This window comes from Oryctolagus cuniculus, chromosome 4, assembly GCF_964237555.1.
Source record: "Oryctolagus cuniculus chromosome 4, mOryCun1.1, whole genome shotgun sequence".
NCBI lineage: Eukaryota > Metazoa > Chordata > Mammalia > Lagomorpha > Leporidae > Oryctolagus > Oryctolagus cuniculus.
Window position 1 is genome coordinate 118,590,648 of NC_091435.1, and position 13,151 is coordinate 118,603,798.

A 13,151-nucleotide genomic window follows, 5' to 3' on the forward strand; every position below is an offset into this window, starting at 1 on the left:
TCCTTAAACTGATTCCATGAGTCACTGTATAGGAGTTTTTGGCAAAATACAAAACTGGCTACCTCAATTCAAAACCTTTAACTATAATCACATTTCCAAGGTTTCTAGATCAGAATGATTTCAAATTCCATCTCCTATTCTGTCCCCATGCATTCATTCCATACTGTAGGTTTGGTAACTCAATTAATGTGCTAACCTTTTTTAGTCATCATCATTACAATTGAAAACCAAGAATTTTACTCATTTTATTTAACTCTATGACCTTAAAAGTGATAAAGTCTTACATTTCAGAAAAGCCTTGGTCCACTTTCTCCCCTAAAGTAACAAACATTTATATCAGTCCTACTACTAACTACATTTCTGGGGAATCTCCTTTCCCCACAGAGAGCTTGGCAACCTCAAGTTAACAACCTGTAGTTAATTACAGTCCCCTAGACACATTAATCATTTTTCTGCCGAAGGGAATCAGTTTGCCAATATTTTTCATAAAATAGGCACTTGAAACCAAATAATGACTATGATACATGAAATTCTAAGTCAATATTCTCAATCCAACTTTACATTTCTTCCTCAGCATATTAGAAAAAAAAAAATACAACTCTAAGACCTTTCTCTGCGTCTGTGATGATGAAGCATGGCATTAGTGTTCCTCAGCCTGTCTAATCAACTTGAAAATCCTGTTTCCAGCATCCTGTAAGTCTGTTGTGAATATGCCTCTGTTAGACATCCCTTGGCAGTCTTGGAATCCTTCTGGAAGAAGCCCACAGCATTTTCTGCTATAGCAGTGTCTCAGAAGCAAAGCAGGTCTTAACATATGCTCTCATGTTGTCTTCAAATTTAATCACATAAACGGAACTATGAATACAACTTTTAAGTAAAGCTCTGCATAGGTGTAAGGTGAACCCTATGCTATAAGTGAACATTGTGGAAAAAGGAAAAGATTACTTAAGAATACTATTCCTTATGTAATATAAGGAAAATAAGGCCAAAAACAATGTTGGCCTAAAATCCCAGAATATTCATAGTGTTGGATTTCGATTTCTGAAGACTAAGCCTTTCACAGATTACCTTATGGAAATGTTTGGCCAACTGCCATATTTAATAATCATTCTTTAGCATTAATGCTTAAACATTTGGCAAGAACCTTTTTATGTCTCATAAAAATATTTTAGCACATTTTCTCTCCTACTACCTGAAGTGATATCCTCTAAAACTCTTATAGTTCTGAAAAAGACAGTTTACTAAACAGTTATGTATTGTCTGCAAAACAGGGAAATTTGATTAAATAGAAAGCCATGTTTTTCAAAAAATTTTCTCTTACAAAAGCATATCCTTTTGTTTCATAGGCATTTGCTCAGTTGTCCAATCTGACTCCCCTATTTTCTTTCAAAAGACCTCTAACCTATAAACTTACAAGGGTCTGACTATCTTTTCAAAAGCAGATATAATTTCAAGACTCCTATTTTTAACCAGTGACAAAGTCAATGAGAAATTTGAAATGTATTAATCTCCCTCCCTTTAAAAAAGGATTGATTTATAGAATCACTAGTTATACAACAAAACAATGAGTCCATGTTTTACCTATAAGTATGGATACTCAAATCAATGCAGCCTTGCTCATCGTCCCCAGATTTCTCACATTTCTATAATATGGCTTTATTCTACACCGAAGGAACACTTTGGTTATTCTAACTGGTAATGTCATTCCTCTCAGACTTGCCTCTGTTCATTATTTCTGTTCTGATCTTTTCAGACTTTGCATTTAGGATTGAATAGCTTTCAAAAGGGGAAATTTGTGTCAAAAGGGGCTCTCTCTTTAATGCCCTGGGTGACAGGGTACAAGAGTACTTAAAGGGAGTTTACCTAGTATATGTACTTCTCACTGAATTTGGCAACACTCCCCACTTCAAATGCCAGCATCTCCCTGTGAGCCTTGGATTGTCAGCTATTTTCAACTAGAATTGATTTCCACAGAAGGTTTCTTCCACTAATGATGTTTAAGAACCAGATAATCATCAGCACGGTGTTAAAAATAACTTTCCCACAGATTTCCCGGAAGCATTAAAGCCCCTTCTTCCTTCAGTGTCACTGAAAACCCGTGATACTCACTCCAGTGAGGTGTCTCTCAGAGTCCATGTCTCTTGTCTCCCATGGCAGCTGATCCGCATGCTGAAGTGACATGTGCAGCAATCCCAGCCTTTCTAAGAATCATCCTGATTGGTTCCTTTGTATTTTTTCAAGACAAGGCTCCATGGAAGGGAAATAATGCAAAAGGTCTTTATCATCCTCATCCTTATTACTGTCAAACTCTGACAATCAGGCCATCTATGTTTTCCTGAGGGTACCCCCCTAAAACCCCAAAACAAAACCAAAAATAAGTGAAAGCAAAAAACAGTGGTTTAGCATCCACATCAGCACTTTTAATATAGCTCAAATTAGTTTAGCTATAGTTCAAAAACATTTCATTGTTTCAGGTTGTTAACCACAATGTCTTATAAAATGAAGCATGTTTACTGTCATTTTGTAAAAGTCATTTCTTCCTTTATGAATTTGGCAACGAAGAATTTCAAAGACACCAGTGTGGGTTTGTTATCATGCACCAGCCAAAGCTGTCAGGCCTCATTACCTCCAAGACAAAAATTACAGACTAATGCATTAAACGCTTGAATAGAAACACCATCTCCATTTTGCGGTAATGGGATGACACCAGCAGCCTGCAAGCTGAACTACAGCCGTCTCCCCTCCCCCTTTGCAAGGCAGTGCACAAAAGTGGAGAGATGATAAACATCCAAGTCAAAATCGAATTGCTGGATTTATTGCCAGCAGGACTCAGCAGCGCTGCTGTTCCTGTGAAAGCAGTGCACTCGTTTTAACAAACTCCATTTCAAGGGGTCTGTCATGAAGTAAACACACTTCTTGGGCTGAATATTAGCATAGCTGTTCTCAGTCCCAATCTATCTCCTTTAAAATGAGAACCAGAAGTCAATTTGAGGGATTTGTTCTGATTCTATAAAACAAATCACTCTCAATGATTACACAGTGATGTCATCCTGGCTGAAGCAGATTCATTTCTTTTTAAGTATTTTTAATTTTCCTGTCACTATTTCTTTAATCTACTTTCATTTCTCTCTGAGGCTTATACTTCCAGACATTAGAGATAAGTCCTTGAACATGTTTTGCATCCCCAAAATGGACTGATGATGTCACATTTTAAAATCCACCACACTGACAGGGACGGTAAACTTTCCCTCAGCCTGGTTACTCATCTTTCATTCACAGCTGGCAAACAAAGAACCTCAAATCATCTCCTCTGGCCTGAACTGAAGCTGTCCTAATTGTCCTAAGTGGCTAATGTCTGTGGCAGATACCTGCGAGATGCAGGTTGGCATAAAGGAAGTGATAGTGCTTGCATGTACAACAGACAAGTACACTGTTCTGTGCATGGTGCATAGGGTGTAGGAGCCTCACCCTGAAATGGAATGACACGTTATCCAGTCATCATCAGGCAGACACCTAAGCACAACACTCACATATTCCACACTGAAATGTTTAAACTTGAGAAAGACATGAGTGCAGTGATTAAGATGCCCCTTGCGGTACCTGCATCCCATATTGTGAGTCCCAGCTCCACTTCCTATCCAGCTTTTTCCTAATGCATACACTGAAGACAGCAGGTGATGGCTCAAGTACATCAGTCCCTGCCACATAGAGACCGAGATGAAATTCCCCGCTCCTATTTTGGCCTGGCCCAGCTCTGGCTATTGCAGGCATTTGAGGAGTGAACCAGTGGACTGAACATCTGTGCCTGAGTGTGTGGGTGTGTGTTAGCCTTTCAAATAAAATGAAAATAGGGGCTGGAATATAGCCCAACAGGTTAAGCTTCCACCTGGGACACTGGCACTGGCTTCAGCTTGGCTCAGTCCTGGCTGTTGCAGCCATCTGGGGAGTGAACCAGCGAATGGAAGAGATCTCTCTCTCTCTCTCTCTCTCTATCAAATAAATGAATCTTTAAATAAATAAAAAAAAAAACAAATAAAATGAATGGAAATAAACAATATTTAAGTCATGGAAAACTTCTGAGAGAACTTAGATCATAAGGGAAAGAGTAAAGTAAACTAGGAGTGAAGTGAACAAGCTTCAGAACCCAGCAGACCCCACAGTGAATCCTGGTCCTACCAGCCACCTACTCGGTGATCTAACTTCAATTTCCTTTTTTGTAAAATAGAGAAAAATGATGTTTATTTCAAAGGGCTGTTGGGTGGACTAAAGGATGTAAGGCATCCAAGATGGCTGAATACAGAGGCCCAACACTCTTCCTCTGCCACAGGAAAGAACCAGAAAACAAAGGAAGGCCCACATTTCCAGAATGACTAAGGGAAACCTTCAGCAAAGAAGTGACAGAATCTGAAACAGCACAGGCCTGCAGAGAGGAACAAAGCAGCTCCTACACTGGCTCCCAAACAGGGGACGCCCCTTAGCAAGGAAAAGGTAAGCAGGAAGTCTCGGTGACTCCCATGATCACTACAAACCAGCAGGCTTAACTACAAGAGAATTTCACAGTTCTCGCTGGCCCTAATCCAGTCTAGTAAGCTGACTGCAGTTTGAGTGACTGATTTGCTTCAAAAAAGGAGCCCATATTTTCCCCCTTTCAAAGCCTAAAACCCAAGTTGCTGCAGCACAGCCACTGCTAATTCTATTCTGTCTCAGGGGACAGCATGTGGTCCTGTTGCCACCAGAAGCCACGAGAGCCAGGCTGCTTCACGAGGTGAAGGGCAGGCTCCTCTTTATCCTGCAGCTGTGGGACTGATGGGCACAAGCCCCAGAGCCATGCTCAATAACTCTGTGCAATAAAGGGGAGTTCTGCTCTGTTTCTTGGGGCTCACCATTAACATCCAACATCCAAACCCAGAGGACCAGGCCTGAGGAAGTCCCTTTCTGCATCTCTGGGCACAGAGTATTAGGTGACCAGGGCACAGGCTCCAACACCACTCTTGCATGCCCTGTGGGAGTTGGAAGTAGTCCCTTCTGTATGTGCAGCTCTGAGACTATGGTTTTCAGTGCCAGAATAACTGGAGTAATTTACACTCATCAGTGGGACCTGGAGGACCCTATCTGCATTCCTCTGCTTTAGAATGATGGTCATCAGTCCACTACCTGCACTTGTCCTATGAGACTTGGGCAAGGATCCTTCTATATCTGGCAGCTTTTGGTCTGTGACTGTTTTATAAGTTCTAGGAATACCTGTGCATGCCCTGTGGGTCCTGAGGAAGGCCCTATCACCAGGTCTGCACCAGCTAGTATACAACTCCCTGTGAACACCTTAAGGGACCTGGAAAACAGGCATTTACTATTTCATCCAATAGCTATAGAATATACACATTTTCCTAGATATATTGTATATTAGACCACAAACCAAGTCAATAAATAAAGCTGGAGGCATCACAATACCTGATTTCAAAGCATATTACAAAGTTATAGTAATCAAAATAGCAAAGTAGCAGCAAAGAAACCAACACATAGATAAATGGTATAGAATAAAGAACACAGAAAGTAGTCCATGTATATATGGCCAGCTGAGTTTTGCGCTCAGATGCCAAGAACACACACTGTAGCAAGAATAGTCTTTTCAATAAATGGTGCAGGCAAAACTGGATAAACATATGTAGAAAAATGAAATAAATTGCTACCTTCCCAAATAAATGAATATCAACTCAAGATTTGTTAAACGTTAAGACCTGAAACTATGGCACAAATCAAAGAAAACATATGGAAAACAGTACAAGACATTGATGTAGGCAGTGATTTTCTCAAGACCCCAAAAGCATAGTCAACAGAAGCAAACCTACACATATTGGATTCTATCAAAGTGGGAAGCTTCTCCAAAGCAAAGGAAATACCCAGTACAGTGACAATATCTGATGCAATAAGAGAAAAGATTCGCAGTCTTATCTATTATTAATATGCAGGATATATCATGAACACAAACACACACACACACCCCTGAACAACAAGGAAACAACCCAGTTAAGAAATAGATAAAAGGGCCAGAGTCATGGCATAGCAGGTAAAGCCGCCACCTGGGATGGGATGCTGGTTCAAGTCCCAGCTGTTCCACTTCTTGTCTAGCTCTCTGATATGGCCTGAAAGGGCAGTAGAAGATGCCCCAGGCCCTTGGGCCCCTGCACCCATGCAGGAGACCCGGAAAAAGCTCCTGGCCCTGGTTTTGGATCTGCACAGCTCTGGCCATTGCGGCCAATTGTGGAGTGAACCAGCAGATGGAAGACTTCTCTCCCTCTCTCTCTACCTCTACCTCTACCTCTACCTCTACCTCTACCTCTACCTCTACCTCTACCTCTACCTCTCCTTCTCTCTGTGTGTAACTCTGACTTTTAAGTCAAATAAATAAATCTTTAAAAAAAGAAAGAAATGGGTAAAAGACATGAGTAGACAGTCTCAAAAGAAATACAAATGATCAACAAGTATAAGTGAAAAATGCTCCACATAACTTGTCATCAAGGAAATCCAAATCAAAATCACAGTGAGATATTACCTTAACCCTGTCAGAATCTCTATCATCAGAAAGATAGAAAGTAACAAATGCTGACAGGGTGTAGAGAAAGGGGATGAGACAATGAATTAGCACAGTCACTATGGAAATAGTAGAGAAAGTCTTACACACACACTAGAAATAGTGCTGCCAGGCTGGTCCTATTAAAAACATCAAACATATCCTAATGACTCCATGTCACTTCTGCAACTCTTATTACCAAGATGTGTACCGATGCTAGTATACTGGGCAGTGCCAGTGAATTTTTCTATCTTCACAGTACCGTATGCATTGCCTGATTATCCTGTTGTTTCTGTACTTTTTGGTCAAATGGAAGTCAATAAGGAATATCTAGTTTAATCCTGAAAAAGATGGATCCTGAGAAGTACTAACAGTCAAGGCTGCTTCTGTTCTTACCCAAGGAGATCCTAAACACTTATTACAGTGACACCCAATACCCACCTAGCTTAATGTCATTGTGTATAAAATGAGTGGTATGCACATATTTAATTCTACGATCATCTGGTCAGTCAAAATACGTGGTTTTCATTACGAACCTTCTTAACTGAACAGAAACTGCAGAGGTGCTGGAGGCTGAGGCCCAGGAGATCCATCACTAGCACATCACAGTCTCATGACTCAGGGGGATGCCAACACCGTCTCCAAGAAGAAATTTTACAGACTTTGCTCTCGTACAGCCACTGGGGATGCGTGGTCTTCTGTGAGTCTAGCTTCACTGTCACTTCCTCCTCATTGGTAATGTTAGTCACCACAAAAATGCCCCGAACGAGCCAGACCCAATCTTCCGACCCAGTCTGTATTTCCCTCCGACACTGAATTAGGTTCGGGGCTGCGCGCCGTGCTGCGAGGAATACGGAGCCTGGGGCCAAACCCCAATGCCTCTGAGGGGACCACGGAGACCGCCAGGATTCATCCACCTGCAGGCAGGCCGCGGAGGACAGTGGCAGGAAGCAGATAACGGTGGCCTTTCGCAGCGTCACAGGGCCCAGTACCCACCGGCCAGTGAGTGGTAGCTGACCACAGCTCCTCCCTCAGGTTTCCTCTTTGCCAGGCTGTGGGCTGTGACGGAGTCCACGCAGTTACAACGCTGTGCGGCTGCCGCTGCCTTGCTTTCCCGCCTACATTGCAGGCTGGAAAACGGGGCGTGGTGAGTTAGCGTGGGAATCCACAGGCCGTGCCACAGGTGGTGGAGGGAAGGGGCCACAGTCAGGGCCCTGACAGTGCCATATTATTACTCCCGCTCCAGCCAACACAGAAATCCATCCATAAATTCAGCAACGATCTAAGCTTATATCCTGGTGTTGACTGAAGTTGCGCTTGAAACAAACTCATTAATTTGAATATTAAAAGATTTAAAGATTCAAAAAAATATTACCACCATATGATCCAGTAATCCGACTACTGGATATAGAATTAAAAGCCACGGATTCGTTCTGTGTAAGAACTAACTGCTCAAACATGGTTACTGCAGCCCTATTCACACTAGCCAAAATATGGACTCCACCAAGGTGTCCATCATCAGGAGGAAATATGATGTGCGTGTATACACACCCAAGAATACCATTCAACCACAGGAAGAATGAAATCCTGTTATTTGCAGCAAATGGATGGAACGGGAGGACATCATGTGAACTGAAATAAATCAGGCACAGAAAGACCAAGATAGGAGGCTTAAAAAAAAGAAAAACAACAAAAACTAAAACCTGAATCTGAACCCAGAATAGTGATTACCAGAGGTTGAGTGGAGTAGAGAGGGTTAATGGAGTTGGGGTAAAAGGTACCAAATCCAAATGATCAAAGAAATCTATTCCTAGTGTTACACAGCATGGTTGGGTGATTAAACAAACAATCCAGTTAAGAAATGGGCAAAGGACACAAAACAGGTCTTTTTTTCTTTTTATTTAAAGATTTATTTTTATTTATTTGAAAGAGTTACAGAGAGAGGTAGAGACAGAGAGAAAGGCTTTCCACCTGCTGGTTCACTCCCCAGATGGCTGCAACAGCTAGAGCTGCGCTGATCTGAAGCCAGGAGCCAGGAGCTTTTTCTGGGTCTCCCACATGGGTGCAGGGGCCCAAGGATGTGGGGAAATAGGTACCCTAATATACCGTTTGTGGGGATGTAAACTAGTATTGTGGAAAGCATTATGGAGATTTCTCAGAAAGCTGAAAATAGATCTACCATATGGCACAGCCATCCTATCAAATGATGACTGAATAAAGAAAATGTGATATATATATATATATATATATAGAATACTATTCAGCCATAGAAAAAAGAAGTCCTGTCTTTTGTAAGCAAATGGATGGAACTTGAAACTAGTGTGCTTAGTGAAATAAGCCAGTCCCCAAAAGACAAATATCATGTCTGCTCTGATTTGTGGTAACTAATATACAGAGTAAAAAAAAAAAAGGAATGTATATGAGTGAAATTGACATGTTGGTATTTTATTATTGTTTTTAGCCCTTGTCTATACTCTTGAGGAACAGTGTTTTTATTCTACTTGCTATTTGTTGAATTCCTTACATAATGGAGGGTTAAGCTTGTGATTATAAAATAAACTGAAAGTATGTGGTTGTAAAAATTAAAGGAAAAACTAAGAAAGGAAGGAGGAGAGAGGGTGGAAATGTGGGCAGGAGGGAGGATAGGGTGAGAGTATCACTATACTCCTAAATTTGTATATATGGAATACATGAAATTTGCTCAACTCGTATAAATAAAAATCTTTTAAATAACAAAAATTACAGATATATTTAAAAACAGATGCAATGCATACAATTTCTCTTAAAGCCATATGTGACATATTGGAAAAAAAACGGTGACTGCTAGCTATCATTATTTGATTTTGATAATTATTTTTAATTCCTCTGTTAAATATTTTTATCTTCCAAATGAGCTTTATAGTTATAGAATAAAAAGCTAGGCTTTTATACCTACTTGTAGTAATAATTTTCCAGAATTTCTCTCTCTCGCTCTATTGGTCAATTAGCTTCTTTCAAATCATTAGCCATTGGGTGTTTGTGTGACACTGAGCTCACATGGACATGTGGACGTAATTTTCATTTTTCCATGGTAACCCAAGTAACCCATTACCCCATTTTCCACAATTCTTACTGTGGCTGCTTGTGAATCAACCCAAGTGGAAATAAAATATTTTAATCCATTCATGCTTTAATATTTTAATTCTGCTATTATAATATAGTGTATACAGTGTCATTGAACCTAGCAATCTATGTACTTAAAAATTATATTTTTATTTATTTAAAAGAGTTACAGAAACAGAGACAGAAGAGAGAGAAAGGGGCATGAGATCCATCTTCTATGGACGGGTTCACTCCCCAAATGGCCACAATTACCAGGGTTGGGCCAGGCCGAAGCCAGGAGCCAGGAGCCAGCAACTCCCTGCAGGTCTCCCATGGAAGTGCAGGGACCATCTTCCACTGCCCTCCCAGGCACATTACAGGGATGTGGATGGAAAGCAAAGCATCCAGGATTCAAACCAGCTCTCAAATGGGATATTCAGGCAGCAGCTTTATCTATTGTGTGACAATGCTGGCCCCAATCTATGTACCTTTTAACTGACTTGTTTTGATGTTCAATATGCTATGTGTTATGTGCTAGAATAGATAATGGAACACTGTCTCTTCCTTCAAGCAGGGTGCATTCTAGAAAGGCAAATAAAACAATAACCAAATGACCAAAATATTAGGGGAAATAGCACAAATACCATGTGAGGAAAATAAAATACTACAGAAATTTTATAGGTTATGGAAATCAGAATCACCTGCATACAATAGCAATTGGCATGAGCGTTGGTGTATATGTATAGGCTTCCTATAATTCAGAGAAAACATAGTGGGTTGGAAGAACAGATACAAATGAAGGGAAATTATTTAAGCAAAGAAAAGATTTTTGTAGAAAGAATGGAATAATAAATATAAATTATATTGTAGAGAATCTTGAATGCATGAAAATTTTGTCCTTAAATTACAAACAATGGGTGAACAATCAAGTTCTAAACAATGGATGGACATGGAAAGTGTTTAAACAAGAAAATAACATCATATTTTTTTTTTCTCTTTCTGACTTTAAAGGATGAACCCCATAGCAACTTGAAGGCAATATGGTAATGATGAAATGAAACATGAGCTATTGGGACATCAATAGAATCCTGTTCCTGAAAGTAATTAATAAAGACCTAAATTGATCATAAGTCCACACAATTATCCTGGTAAAATACCTATTACGGAGCTTTCTCCAATTATGTACTTAACTATTTTGAAGGAGGTGGGTATGTTCATAGTAAACAATCAGGCAATGTCATCCCTTCCTGCCTGCAGACTTTTCAACAGATCATGGGAAAGCACAAGATAGCAACCCTCTCTTGCCTTGTTTCCTCAGTATAGCATTGGAAACTGGGCCTGGTATAACAGCTTCCCTGCACTGCATAAGAGATTGTGATTGGGCGCAGGCATCTGACTGATTCCACACCCATTGATCTTTTCTGGAACATTGTAACAGGCAATGTAAGGCCCTAGGCAGCCTTCAAATATATCTCCTTTCTGCCATTCCTCAGAAAATAAATAAAATTTACTTCTACAAAGCCTAAGAAATTTTGTCCAATGGAATCAAAATGTTCTTTTAATAATCTTTTCAATAGTTCTCTGAAGAAAAACTGTGCAAGAATTACCATTCTTTCCTTGCAGATGAGGAAAACCGAGACAGGGAGCTCGAGTGGCTTGCCTGAGGTCATGTAGATAAGAACAATCATCTTCACTGGACTCTGCTCCCAGGGTGCGGTGCTACATCATTGTAAATATGCTCATTGTGGGCTGCAGAAGTGGCCGTAAGTACTAAAATGATCCCCACTCTGGATGTTGATAAGTATATACCATTCGGAATGTCACAGAGTAGAATCGAGTTAGAGGAAGATTACTGTATAATACCTCCATCTCTCTCCTTTCTTACTATTTATAACTTATTTATAAACTTTCTTACTATTTATAACTTATGTATATAGTTAGCCTTTAAGTTTTATTACTTTAATCCAGTTCCTCAACAAAGGTGAAGTTTGTAAAGTAGAATATTCTGCTCAACAAAATAGCATGCTTTTCAAAATCATGTTTTATATTTTCTTACCCTATGGCACTATTAGAATAATGTTGTACACAAAACTGTTGAAGTTCCCCATATGGCATTTAATGAATTCTTTACTTGTATTAATTATAAATCTCATAAGCTATGAGTGGGAACCATGGTGCAGTGAGTTAGACACTTGGAACACACATCCCATACCAGAGTGCATTGGTACAGTCATACATACTCTGCTCTGATCTACCTTCCTGCGGGTGTGCACCCTGGGAATGTAGGAGGTTATGGCTTACTAACTTGAGTCCCTATAATTCCACCTGAGAGACCCAGATGGAGTTCTGGGCTTGTGACTTACACCTGGCCCAGCCCCAATTCTTATAGGCATTTGGGAATGCCACACACATGAGAAGCTCTGCCTTTCACATAAATAAACATTATAAAGCAACTCAAAAAAAGTAGTATCTTAGGCTATAAGTAAGATGAAACCCAATAACCAGGAATTTAAACCACAAAGATAATTGTTGTTTATTCAATAATTTTGAAGGTAGGTGGTCTCTGGATTGATTCAGCATCATAATGATGTCTTCAAAAACTCAGGCTTCTGTGCTGCTTCCTCTTTCTTAATGACTCTTTTTCAAACTGATAAGGGCGTTGCTGCAGATCAGCCATTGCATCCTCATTTAAGAAGGGAAGAAGTGGGAAGCAGCAGATCCAGCAAGCAACAATCAGGTGCCTATCTCTTTGATCAGCAAACAAGAATTCTTACTAGAAGATTTCTATAAGAATTTTATTTATGCATCATTGGCTAGAACTAGATAATGAAGTCAAATCTAGCTTTGAAAAAAGCTGGAAAGAGATTAAGTTGCTTTTACAGGCAAGAGGAAGAAAGACGAAGATGGGAACGAAGTATCAGTCGTAATTCTCTTGTCAATCAATGGAAATTTTTGAAACACAATTAAAAATCTTAATTTAATCTGTAGTGAAATTATCCTTTGGATTAGGCAAAAATAGCTGGAAATAAATCAGAGATGAATGAAATAAGACTATTTAATGAAGACCTTTCATAGGCAAATGATTCAACATAAAAAAGAGCAGAATTTTATGTTTGTATATGTCAAATGTGTTTTTATAATAACAATCTTTGTATACTTTTGAAATGTGCTGTGAAAATCACCATAAAAAACTGAATCATGTGACTTAGTCATGTTTTGAATTCTTAATTTTTTCACTCCTTTAAGTAAAATGTAATAGGACTTTTTATAAAGATAATTTCAAATGGCATTACTCATATCCTTCATGCAAAATAACATTTATCTTTCCAATTATTCACTAAGACCTTAAAAAGAAGTGTAGGAATGCTAACTTTCTTTTCTTACTTGCTTTCATATTTGTTTTGCGTATACTTGAGATTCTTGATGTCTAAGCATGATTGGGGCCACAGCAGATAATTGAGTTTTCTCCCTGCAGATCATGGGAGTCAGAACTTTTGCCCTT

At 39.6% G+C, this 13,151-nt stretch overlaps 1 pseudogene; it reads right to left on the reverse strand.

The window, feature by feature from the left end:
• Window positions 1-6,720: 6,720 nt before the first annotated feature.
• Window positions 6,721-13,151, reverse strand: part of LOC127482813 (casein kinase I pseudogene) — a 123,571-nt pseudogene continuing 117,140 nt past the window's right edge.